General features: G+C 39.7%; 1 non-coding gene across 1 annotated transcript; it reads left to right on the top strand.

Moving 5' to 3' along the window:
* Nucleotides 1-7,679: 7,679 nt before the first annotated feature.
* Nucleotides 7,680-7,875, top strand: LOC113856735. The gene has a single exon (XR_003502970.1). It is a non-coding gene; the product is annotated as a U2 spliceosomal RNA (small nuclear RNA).
* Nucleotides 7,876-14,024: the final 6,149 nt, after the last annotated feature.

Raw genomic sequence — 14,024 nt, 5'->3', positions numbered from 1 at the left:
TATTTGGCTGTATCCGATCACACCGTCAGTTCGGTTCTACTTCAAGAAACACCTGAACCGAACCCCGTATATTTTGTTAGCAGGACACTCCAAGGTCCTGAATCTCGGTACCAGTTAATGGAGAAAGTGGTACTTGCCCTAGTCCATACAGCTTGTCGGTTAAGACACTACTTTCAGAGCCATCGGATGGTGGTACGTACAGATTGTCCGATGGCCAAAATATTGAAGAAACCAGAATTGGTTGGTCGGTTGGTGGCATGGACAATTGAATTATCTCAGTTTGATATCCATTTCGAGAACCGACGCCCCCTTAAAGCCCAAGTGTTAGCCGACTTCATCAATGAGTTCACTACACAACATGATACCATTTCGGACATGTGGAATGTGCATGTTGATGGATCATCAAATCAATTAGGCAGTGGAGCGGGGGTCATTCTTGAAGGACCGAATGCGTTCGCCATTGAACAGTCTATCCGGTTCGGATTTAAGGCATCCAACAATCAAGCCGAATATGAAGCTTTACTCGCCGGTCTCAGACTAGCCAGGGAAATGGGGGTTAAACGCATTACTGCTTGGAGTGATTCAAAAGTTGTAACCGAACAAGTGAATGATACCTATCAGATCAGGGACTCGGTCATGCTTAAATATTACCAGGAGGTTAAGAGAATAAAAACCGAGTTTGAGGAGGTATGCATTCGGTACACACCCCGAAACATGAACGCATGAGCCGACAGGCTAGCTAGGCTGGCTAGCCAACGGAAACCAGGGCAGCTGCAGAGCATAGTTCACCAACAAATCCTCCAACCTAGTATCACCAAGCAAGAATGCATGGACATAGAAAATTCATCTCATAATTGGATGACCCCCCTGGCCCAATACCTCACTGATGGCAGTCTCCCGCAGGACGCAGCAGCAGCTAGGAAAATTAAAGCACATGCAGCCAAATACCTTCTTCTCGGCAAAGAATTGTATCGAAGAGGAATTTTCACCCCCATGCTTAAATGCCTAGAAGACGACCAAGCTAAGTACGTGATGAGAGAAATCCATGAAGGTATCTGTGGAACCCATTCGGGCGGACGAACTATGGCAGCCAAAGTGCTCAGGGCCAGATATTACTAGCCAACAATAACTCAAGACTGTCAGTTGTTTGTAAAAAGATGCATTCCCTGTCAACAACACGGCCCTCACCTGCGCCAACACGCCGATACCCTTCGGCACATTAGCGCTCCTTGGCCCTTCGCTATTTGGGGAATGGACCTCGTCGGTCCATTTCCCTTGGCAAAAGGGCAATGTAAATTCCTCCTTGTCGTCGTGGACTACTTTACCAAATGGATTGAGGCCGAACCCCTAGCATCAATCACGGCCCATAACGTACAAAAATTCACTTGGAAAAACATCATAACACGGTTCAGTCTCCCTCATGCACTAATTACAGATAATGGGCTTCAGTTTGCAAATCGGCAATTCAACGAGTTCTTGGCAGGCCTGCATATCAAACATAGGGTTACATCTGTTGAACACACGCAGACAAATGGCCAAGCCGAGGCTGCCAACAAAGTGATCTTGCATGAATTAAAAAGGAGGTTGGGTTCGGCAAAGGGAGAATGGGCAGAGAAGCTGCCTGAGATTTTATGGGCCTATCGGTGCACGCCGCAGACCACAACAAAAGAAACCCCCTTTCGGCTTACCTATGGTACTGATGCCATGGTACCGGTAGAAATTGGAGAGCCATCATTCAGGAGAGAGAATTTCAAGGAATCGGCCAATGAAGAGGCTCTGGCCGTCAACCTGGACTTGATAGATGAGATCCGTGACCACGCTGCCATCATGACTGAGGCTAGTAAAAGAATGGTGGCTAGAAAATTCAACTCCAAAATAAGTCCTCGACAATTCTACAAAAATGACCTGGTATGGCGAGTAACCGGGGACGCGCGCAAGGATCGACAAGAAGGGAAGTTAGCAGCCAACTGGGAAGGCCCCTTTCGGGTAGCAGCAAGATTAAATAATGGAGCATACAAATTGGAAACCCTGGCAGGAAAATTAATACCAAGAACCTAGAATGTCACTCATTTAAAGCATTATTATAGCTAAAACCTTGTAATACGTGCACAGGTGCACTCTTTTCCTATCCCAAGTTTTATCCTCTTAAAAGAAAGTGAAAAGGGGTTTTCCTGAGAAGGTTTTTAACGAGGCACCTAATCAATAAAATTTCTCTTTCTTCACCTATACGGTTTTTTACGCATTACATACCTTTCAAGCACCATTCCCTCCCAAGTTTCACTTGGCCAAGGTTGAATTGTTTCCCTTCCGAGTACCGCGCTCGGTCAAGGATGAATTAATTCCCTCCCGAGTACCCCCACTCGGTTAAGGACGAATCAGATATTTCCCTTCCGAGTACCCCACTCGGTCAAGGATGAATTAATTCCCTCCCGAGTACCCCCACTCGGTTAAGGACGAATCAGCTATTTCCCTTCCGAGTACCCCACTCGGTCAAGGATGAATTAATTCCCTCCCGAGTACCCCCACTCGGTTAAGGATGAATCTATTATTTCCCTCCCAAGTATGACTTGGCTAAGGATGAATTAATTCCCTCCCGAGTACCCCCACTCGGTTAAGGACGAATCTATTATTTCCCTCTCAAGTATGACTTGGCTAAGGATGAATTAATTCCCTCCCGAATACCCCCACTCGGTTAAGGACGAATCAGCTATTTCCCTCCCAAGTATGACTTGGCTGAGGATGAATTAATTCCCTCCCGAGTACCCCACTCGGTTAAGGATGAATTAACTATTCTACGTCCCGAATACCGCACTCGGTTAAAAAATGAATTTTTTCCTGCAAACTACCTCCACTCGATTAGGGTGAATCAGTTATATTTCCATTCAAGGTTGAACTTTCCCGGACCAATTACCCTTACTCAAATAAGAATGGAACTTTAATGATATTTTAAATGGCACCTAGTCGATTAAAATTATTTATCTACCCCTGCTCGGTTTAACGAAGAAGCTATTTAGAATAAATATCGTTATATAGAAGGAAAAATGGTCAACTTCTTTAGCAAAAAGTGAACACCAGTGAGAATTTCTATTTCTGTTAAAAAGATTACAAAAAATGGGGCACTTTGGCCCATGAATAGAACAGAAATTAAACTAATTCTCTGGGCGAGAGGTATCAGGACCGGCCGCCTCTACATCAGGGGCTGTAGCATCGTCGCTTATATTTCTTCGTGGAGGGGCTTCGGCATCAGGTTCTAAATCTTCATCCACGTCATTATATGCTAGGAACCGACCGCCGAAAAAATCTCTAGTAAGATCGAACTGGAAGTCAGGAGGCACTTGGCAAAAACCATAACACTGGCGAACGGCATGATTAAAACCCGACTCGTGTTTAATAGCCACTTGAGCTGAACACTTGTCGGCAAAAGCTTTCATTTCATCATCCGCCCTGTGCCTCTCAGCAGCCACGACCTCCTCCATTTCAGCAGATTTGGCCCTCAAGGACTCCTTCAATCCTACAGACTTTACCCTCCAAGCCTCCATCTCCTCTTCCCTCGCCTTCAATGCTTGTTTAGCAGCTTGGAGCCGATTTTCCACTATATGATAATGTTCTTTATATTGAATAACCTCAGCTTCCAAAGCTTTATTGGTTTCGGCCAGATTTTGCCGAATCTCCTCATTTTCTGCAAGGGTTTGTTGGGCGGCAGCATACTCGTTTTGAACCTTTCTCAGCTCCCGTGTGGGCTCCAGAGCCAATCGTCGGAGCATCATCATAGCTCAGATTTGAAACTCCGAGAAGTATTTCCACACGGACTCAATCTCAAGATTGCTAATCGCCTCCTTTCCTGCATCCGACAGCAGGTCAGGCGCAACTGCTCGGCCAACATGAACACCATTGTTGAAGAAGGCGTCGGTCAGAAAGAAAGAAGGGAAGACGCTATTAGAGGAACTGGCAGCGCCAGAGGCCAGCTCACCCCGGCCCTGATGACGGCTACCATCCGAGCCACTCGGCCTTCCTGAATGAGAGTGCTTTCTTTTCTTCTCTCTCTCCGCCTCTTTGCCCTTCTCTTTCTCCTTCCCCTTGTCTTTTCGTTTTTTCGGTTGGTTTTCGGCAATAACAAGGTCTCGGGGAGGAGGTTGCGGCTCGGTCGCAATAGGAATCTGGTCCAGTTGAGGATGTCGGTGCTCTTCGGTGGGCGTGTTCTCAGGGGCCCTAGCTTTCAAAGTTTTCCGATATGTCGGCACATGAACCCCCCGTTGAGCCATTAAACCTACAATAAAAAGCAGCCGGTCAAATTAATATCGTTTAACCCAAAAATAAAAACCACAATCACGAAACATACCATCCATGTCTAGGCGAGGTTGAGGAGATTTTAATACTAAAAGTACATGTCGGGCAGGAAGGTCTCGAGGAAGAGACTTTAAATATTCCAATGCCGCTAACTCCCTAGCCGACAACATATCCTCGGGAATCCAGTCGTACCGGCGAGGCACCCGGGTCCAATGGAAAGGAAAAAGAGGATTATTTTCACTATCAAAGAAAAAATTTCTACCTACAGGATGGACGGTTACTTTGAAGAAACCGGTTTTAAAACCCTTAAAAGACGAGGCATAAGGCTTGAACAAAGGCAAATCTGGTTGCCTTATTAACGATACCTATCTGGCAAGGTCCGATGGACGAGTACAAAAAAAATGAAGAAACAATCCTACGCTAGGTTTAATATAATGAAATTTACAAAGTACTCTAAAAGCCTGGATAGCCGCCCACCCATTCGGGTGGAGTTGTATCGGCGCTACATTTAAAACTCGCAACACCCCCAGTTGAAAATCATTAAAAGGCAATTTTATACTCAGCTCCCTAAACATATACTCGTACATGAAGAAGGTGTCGGCCATATCGGCACCCCCTCGAAAAACAAGCTTAGGGTCTTCGGTTTCGTCCCCGCGACAAGGATTAATGAATATAGGATAGGGATCGGACGGCTCCCACAATGAAATGTCCACATGGTCAACAAAAGATTGGAGATCTTTATTTCTCCTATACTGAGAAAAGTAGGCAGCTACCTCACCGTGCACCCACTCGTATCCAGGAATAGTACAAGGGGGAAGTACTGGTCTCTCCCTAGGGGGGCTCATGCTCGGTAGGGGTTCAGAAGAATCAGAATTGGTGGACTCTGACGATTCGGCTTCGTCATTGCACTCCCTAACGCAAATTTCTACGCCTTCATCGTCCCTACTAGGTCCTGAACCAAGTGCTACCCCCCCTCCGGTTTTCCCGGCATGTTGACTATCAACACTACTCGGCGTGGACGACTCGGACAACGAGTCTTCCCATTCTAAGGATCCGGCCATGATAAAAAAGGGAAAGAATGAAGCGTACCTCACAGAAGTCGGTTTGAAAAAGAAAGATTGAATACCCTTCGGTTTGGAGCAACAGCATATACTTCTCGGTATAGAGACAAAGTAGAGAACAAAACACCTGGACCACCACATATTTATAGAGGGCCCTCGGATATACGAAAGGTCACATCCCTCTCCAACCGACAGATTCATCCCAGATCGAGCGGTGAGGATCGACTCCCCTTTCGTTTCACGCACACATATCGAGGAAACCCTAAAAAAGTACTTGACATTCTAGAAGAATTCGTTTCCATTTTGTATTAAATGAACATTTATTATTATTCATTTATTAAATTCCTTGGATTACATTGACTTTATTAAAAAACCGAATACCCTCCCTAGGTACTCTTGATCACTGATTGAACCGAATACCCCCTAGGTAACCGAATACCCCCTAGGTATTCTTGATCACTGATTGAACCGAATACCCCCTAGGTATTCTTGATCACTGATTGAACCGAATACCCCCCAGGTATTCTGGATCACTGATTGAACCGAATACCCCCCAGGTATTCTGGATCACTGATTGAACCGAATACCCCCCAAGTATTCTTGATCACTGATCGGACCGAATACCTCCTTCGGTATTCCCTTCCGTTCATCAAACCGAATACCATCCTTTGCTTGGTGATACTATGCGAAAATCCCTCCTCGTCCGACCGTACCTCTAATTTAAAGCCCTCAAATCGTACCTCTTCGGGCTTGGGGGACTAGTGTACGGGATAGGGAAATTGATGGACCCTACATATAGAAGAAAGGAAACTGAATACCTAGTCTAAATCAGTACCTCTAAGTTTCAAAGATAAATGATAATTAGAATTTTATCTAAACCATGAAAAGGGTTAAAAGTCAGAGTTGACTCAGGCCCATTAGCCCATTACAGTGTCTATAAAAGAAAGGTAGAAAGAGCAAGTAAAGGGTTGACTTTTTATTATTGAATATCATTTATTGCTCTGAGCCGAATCCTAACTTCAACATCGGAGTGCCTTTTGCAGATACCCTCCTACATCAACAATTGTCAGAAGGACACCAGAGCGAAGGTTGAAGACAGTCGTTTCTCAAGAAGGAACAAGAGGCATAATTAATTTAATCAAGAATTGTATTGTTATTTGTTAAATGAGGTTGCACGAAAGGAATATTATATATAAACACTCTTTTGCATACACTTCATTTTCATTATATATAAACACACTTGGTTTGGATTTGGTTAGGTTGTAAGTGCTTTCAGCCTTTTACCTTCCGTCATTCTTTATCAATAGAAAATGAAATAGCCAATGTATTCATTTTATGAGAAAATGATGGACCTCGGTTTTGTACGTTTGTCAAACAAATAAATAATGCTAAAAATCTGTACTTGAAGAATATTACAAATGGAAATAAACAATTTTTTTTTTGTTGACATTGTGAAAGTTTTTATTTTATTCATAATTTTTACAATTTGACTCGCGTCAATGCATAGAACCGTTGATTATATAAACATATTCGTTAAAAAAGTATAATAAAAATAAATATTTAAAATTTTAAAAATATATATGCTCTATCAAGTTAACGAACTCTTTGAAATTGATTTTCGATTACTCTTTGGTGAGATTTGTTTATTCTTTATAGTTTCTAAGTAATCTTTGTCTACGAAAATGGTTATTAGAAACCAATTGAGGTGTTTACTCTTAAAAGAGATAAAAGAAAAGAAGAGAGAAATGATAAATGTGATGTAATAGAAAAGAAAGAGATAAAATATGTTAAATAAATATTGACACTATTTGAATATTTAAAATTAAAGTTCGCGTAAGAATGTCAATTGCGTTTACCAATATTGTGCTGAGAGCTATGAAATTGGCTTTCATATGGATATGCATCAGAATCATGTTATCCATGCCCTTAAATAAAAATACATTGGTTCGTGAGAATTTCGATTCTAGAGGACGCGTATATATTTCTTCGAAAAATTTGAATATTCAAAGCACTAAACCTAAAAACTACAATTTAAAAGAGGAGTGGTATTGTGATTTCTCATTGTCATGCAGAGCAACAGCAAGCTAGTCTCAACCCTCGACATTTAAAATTTTTATTGAATGCATCTAATTCCCAGAATGGGAACAAGATTTGGTGAACTTGGATGGTTGCTCATCGATCTTCAGTATATTCTGCACACAGAGTTGTAGAAAGAAAGTGTATCGGATGCCCAATGTTGTGTTGCTCATATCTAAGTCCCACACTGCTGAGGAGAAAGAATGTGCATCAAAGACCTGACTATAAATTAAGCGTTTTTCCTCTTTCAAAAGCATACCTTTCTCGGCCTTTTGGCTAAGATCAAGTGTAGTATCTGTTCTTATCAGTTTAATATCTGATACGTGGGTCATTGGCCCACATGATATTAAATTAATTTTTTGAGGGGGAGGGTTCATTACAGTAGCTTGCTACTGGAACTCTCAAGCGTCGCCCATGCGTTGCACTAAAGCAAGGGCCTGGCGCTCCCCACCAATTCAGTGGACAAGTTTTGATGCTCCTATCAATACTAAGCTACAATTTGTGGCGGCAAACTAATTCTAACTGATGTTTAACGACTGATTACTGTGTTTTGTTTTGTTTAATTTACTTGTGACTCTTAAGGCAAATAGGCCTTGTAGAATATTCAAGTATAATGTAAAGTTGGAATGGTTTTATGGAAGCTTGTAATTTTTTTGCCTGGTGGTCCGGGGAAAAAAAGGCTTTTGCACCCTGTGCGTTAAAAGCCTTAACATTCTCTTGTGTGTTCTGAGAATTCGAGTTACCAAAATAGTGGAGTAAGACAGCCAACGAAGACGATGCTCCTCATGAATGTAAGTAATGTCTTAAAAATTAGTAAAGTGGTACTAAATAAACTTGATCTCACATTCCCGTTATCCTTTTTATCCTAACAATCATTTGATGCGGTGTTGGAGTGTTAAGCACATGTTAATAAAAATTGATATATTATCATTCTTTAATTTGCAATCAACCAATGTCCATTCTTCCTTCGAAAGGTTGATTGCTTCTTTGGATGTACACTCATGCCCTCTTTCTAGTTACTATTGCTATAAAGCTTATTGCTGATTCTATAACCACGGAGATTCATACTGCATATTGGACATAGAGGAAAATAATAAACATTAAATTATGCATAAGAGAATGATTAAGAGTGTAATTCAAGTAAATTTTGTAATTTTAATAAATTTTTACTGTTAGTTAAGGATTTTTTCAGTGTTAGTATCCATCCTCAAATACTAATTGAGTATTCGATATTCGATTGTTGATCCTGCATCGCACTCGTCTAATCTGGTAGCCAGTAAGTTTTTATTCTTATGCGTATGTAAGGACATAATATGTTTAATTTCCTTGTTTTCAGATTCTCAAAGATACGGTTGTTGAAGCTGAGGGGTTCATCTCAGGGAAAAGTTTGTAAATTCTTGACGCGTGGTTATGGCATTAATAAAGGCATAAGTGCCTGGCCAAGGGAAAGAAAATACTACCCCTGAATTGCTGGAGAGAAATGAGGAAGAAAGTATCAGTGAACACTATTTTGGCACCCTATTATTAGGAGAATTTCACGTAACTTTTACGAAAAATTCTTTACAACTCACTTTCTAATAAAATTTTAATTAAATTTTATTAAAAATTACAAAAATAATGTGAGTTTCACTTTGAATTTAATATTTTTATTGTATTTTTGTAGTTTTTATGAAATTTTAATTAATAGTTTTTATTAAATTTTAATTAATAATTAAAAGTATATTAAAAAGAGTTTGTTTAAAAATATATTTCTAAAATTCCTCAAGTTTTATAGTATAATTGACGTAATATTCACCTGTTTATTGGATAACATTGTTCATTAAGACATTGAAGTTGGAGGTATCACCATAAGCAAAAGAGTAATCTTATTTTTACTCTCTTTTCTTTATGACAAAGAAACGAGATAAGAGAGAGGGAAGTACAGGATAAGATGAACTACGTGATAAAGAGAGATGAAATAAAATAGAATTATAAGAATGTGTTGTAAAATATCACTCTTTTCATTCATTTTTATAAGGATTTTTTTATTAAAAAATTATGTTCTTAACGTTAAGACTCAGCAGTTTTATAAAAAAAAATTTCATATCTATCCCTTGTTATTAAACTTTTTTTTCATTTATTAATGATTGATATAATAATAGAATATAACTATAGATAAACTTGGTATGTTATAATTAAATTTTTAAAATAATACATTAACCATTTTTAACAACTTTTCTTAATTTGCGTAATCAAGGTAATGCGATCTAAAAAAAAGGACAGAGCAATAAGAAAAACTTTACTATGTGACAAGTTAAAATAAAAAATTATTATCGTCAAAGTTGAAATATATATATATATATATATATATATATATATATATATATATATATATATATCAAGGCCACCACTCTCAAACTTTACACATTGTAAATTGAAAAATAAATTATAGAAAGTGGATTTATATCGCATTTCCTTGTTCAGTTTATTAATTTTATGCTTACTAAATTAATCCAAATTAATGTGAAAGAGCATGAGTTAGAAAGCTAGGACTCCTGGCCTAAAATATACTTGTCAGTACTGGCCTGCATTTTGACAAAGGTAGCCAAGGAAAGATAGTATCTTTCTTGGTAAACCCAGCTACATTATTGTGGAGTATATTTATAAGAAACAGAGGATCATTGTCTTTGGTACATTCCTTACAATGTTGCACTGTTGCTCAAGGGTTTAGAAGATCAATGTTCATTAGATTCAGATATATATAATTGATTTCATAGCCGACTTTGTCTTGTCCAAGGCAAATAGCTGGCCCATCACCATTGCTGTTAAGGTCAAGGGACCTACATTTTCAGTGACACAATTCTTCGTTACAGTGAAAAATAAAAAAATTTATTAAGTACTTTAAAATTATGTAATCTTGATTATTCATGTGTAAATTTTTTATAATTTATAATAAAAAATAATATATATAACCACGTGAATGGTTGAAATCACGAAGTATCCATTCATCCTAAATTTTGGTATAAATGGAGAGAGTACAAACAATGATATCATGCTAAAAATAATAATAAAATAATTTAAAATTTTGTTAAAGAATTTAAAAGGAAACGAAATGAAAGTATTTAAAAGATAAGGAAAAAATGAGTGTTAATTCAAAACTATCTAAATTAAAAAAATTTAAAATATATGATTAAAAAGGGTTTAAAAGATTTATAAATTCTTTTTTTTTCGTATAAAATTTCTCAAATAAGAAATTATATTACATAAGTGTACTGAATAGGGTATTCCTCGGTCCTATCCACCTCTCGAACCTACTTGTAGGAAAATGTAACCGAGTACCCCTTCAGCTTAACATGGCCAAATACTTCATGTTAGGATTAAAAGGTAATTAACTTAATTAGCAGTAATTAACAGATTATTATCTACCTTAATTAAAGGGCCAAAATTAGGCTGACTCAGCAAGCCCATTAGCCCATATCACTGCCTATAAAAGGAAGGTAGAAAGTACAGGTAAAATATGAACTTTTTATATTAAATAGCATTTATTACTCAGAAGCGAATCCTGACTTCAGCATCGGAGTGCCTTTTGCAGGTACCCTCCCCACGTCAGGCCATGTTAGCAATAGTCAGAACAAAGACTTGAAGACTAGTGTTTCCCTAGTAGGAATATTTTGGAGCCCACCGTGGGACACGATTGTCTTACTTTTTCAATCAACATGGTACTAACAAGAAGCCAACAGGACGGATAGACCCAACATAGAGGAACTACTCATCAACAAGAAGAAGCCACACCCAACCAGCCAATCCCTGAGGTGCTGGTAGATGGGGGAGGTGCTGAAAGCCTTTTTGCAGTTTTGAGGCAATTCAAAACAAAAATGATGGAAATGAAGAAGGAGAGGGAGAAAGATACTCTTGAGCTTTCTGCCTTGAGAAGGGAAAATGTTAATCTAAGAGAGGAGATAAGAACGCACGTACCCTCTCAAACTACACCTCTCGCCCAGGAACAGGGAGAGTCCTCGGCATTACAGGAGAAACCAAGGCTGATACAACCATCTAAAACCAAGAATGACTGAGACGATGTGGTGAGCCGAAACCCGTTTATTCATCATATCTTAGATGCAAACTACCTGACAACTAGAGAGGCCTAACAATAGAAATATATGATAGCACATCTAACCCTAGGGAACATTTGGATGTCTTCACAAATCAGGTCGGTCTATATACAGAAAATGATTCCTTGTGGTGTAGAATTTTTTTAACTTCACTTCGAGGACCAGCCCTTACTTGGTTCACCCGACTCCTCCCTCGTCCATTAACTCTTTTGCAACTCTCACAAGACAGTTCAATTTACAGTTCACCACAAGCCGACCTCACCCTCTGACATCCCTGGCACTCGTCAATATTCGTCACGAAAAGGGAGAATCACTTAGAGAGTTCATGGAACGCTTTGGCAAAGTGACCCTTTCAATTCATAATTTGGAACCAGCCGTGGCCATGCACCACCTCACAACGGCCCTTAAGCCAGGTCCTTTCGTTAATAGCATATGTAAAAAATCCCCCATGGACTTGGATGAGCTCAGGAGTCGGGCTGCCAAATACATGCAAATGGAAGAGCTAGCTGAATATCGGAACCAAGTCCAAATGGACCAGGGGTCCAATTTCAAAGAAGTGGACAAGAGAGAGTCTTTAGGGTCTCGGCAAGAGACTAAAGCCAGAAGAAATGATGCTGAAAAGCTGCCTAGAGGACCCCAAGTATCCCTTATATACAACCTTTAACACCAAACGATCAAGGGTACTCAATCAAGCCTTAGCAACAAAAATACTGAGCATGCCTAAGCGTGCTAATACCCCCCTCGAGCAAACAAGAGCAAATCTTGCCGATATCATCGCAATAGGGGCCATATGACAGAGGAGTGCACGACTCTAAAGGATAAAATTGAAGATTTGATTAAGAACGGGCATCTTCGAGGATTTGGGCAAACAAACTCCACCGATCATGCCGAAAGGGGAGAGACCGCTACCCCGAATCATCAAGGAGATACGACAATAAGCAGCCTGAACGACAACGGAGTCGGTCAAGAGAACCTCCTACCAAAAGATATGATGAACGCGAGAAATATCTGAAGAGGGTTATTAATACCATAGCTGGTGAGTTTGCAGGTGGAGGACCTACCCATTCGGCTAGAAAAAGACATTTGAGGCAAGTACGCTCTGTCAACAATGTGTCCTTGGGTAGTAGAATCTGGATCTCGTCCATCACATTCACTGACGAGGACTTTCAGGGAGTAGATCCAGTACAGGATGATCTCATGGTCATAAGTGTGGACATCCTTAACTGCACCGTCCGGAAATCACTAATTGACCAGGGGAGCTCGGCCGATATCTTGTATTGGAGTACATTCAAACAGTTGGAGACATTCGAAGGAAAGCTAGTACCGAGGACTTCGAACGTGACGCATTTAAAACATTACTTCAGTTAAATACCTGTAATATGTAATCGGTGCACTCTTTTCCTTACCCAAGTTTTGTCCTCTTAAAAGAAAGTGAAAATGAGTTTTTCTGGGAAGGTTTTTAACGAGGCACACATTATCAATAAAATTTCTTCTTAAGCTGTTCGGTTATTTTGATTATCATCTATCTAAATTCCCTCCCGAGTACCCTACTCGGTCAAGGATGAACCATTTATTAAAATTTTCTCCCAAGTACTTTTACTTAGCTAAGGTCAAATTAATTAATTCCCTCTTGAGTACCCGTGCTCAGCCAAAGATGAACCATTTATTAAAATTTCCTCCTGAGTACTCCTACTCGATTAAGGATGAATCATTTATTAAAATTTTCTCCCAAGTACCTCTACTTTGCTAAGGTCGAATTAATTAATTCTCTCCCAAGTACCCCTGCTCGATCAATGATGAATCATTTATTAAACTTTCCTCTCAAGTACTTCTACTTGGCGAAGGTCAAATTAATTAATTCCTTCCTGAGCACCCAACAATGAATCAAACAGTCAGTTACCTTCACGGATACCTTCAAGTATTCATACAAGCGTTATCTACAAATTTCATTATTCGGTTATACCTAATAGGTTTAAGACATTTTTCATTTATTATATAACAAGTAGTCGGCTCATAACAAAGAAAGAGAATACAAGGAAAAATTTGTATTCATTTCTAATAAAAGGAGTACAAAATTTGGGTACTGTCGACCCATGAATACAAAGAAAAATTACAAAAAAGACTATTTCTAATTTCCCTCTTTGGCATCAGGACCAGGGGATCAGGACCGGAGGCATTCTCAGTAGCTTGGATTCGGCTAGGGGCCTCGGTGTCAAGTTCTAAATTGTCATCCACTTCATCATAAGGTAAGAACCTGCCACTGAAGAAGTCTCTGGTCGAATCGAAATGGAAGTCAATTGGAACTTGACAAAACTTATAGCATTGGCGGATAGCATGTTGAAAGCCTGCTTCATGCTCGACAACCATCTTGTCAGAACACTTATCAGCAAATGCCTTCATATCGGCTTCAGCTTTTTACCTTTCAACAGCCAAGGCCTCTTCCACTTCAATAGATTTGGTTCTTAGAGCCTCCTCCATCTCCAAAGACTTTGCCCTCAAGGCCTCGTCT

This window comes from Abrus precatorius, unplaced genomic scaffold, assembly GCF_003935025.1.
Source record: "Abrus precatorius isolate BTA unplaced genomic scaffold, Abrus_2018 Scaffold11, whole genome shotgun sequence".
In the NCBI taxonomy this organism is placed as follows: domain Eukaryota; kingdom Viridiplantae; phylum Streptophyta; class Magnoliopsida; order Fabales; family Fabaceae; genus Abrus; species Abrus precatorius.
The sequence above is the reverse complement of the archived record's forward strand: the minus strand, read 5'-3'. Positions and strand labels throughout refer to the sequence as shown.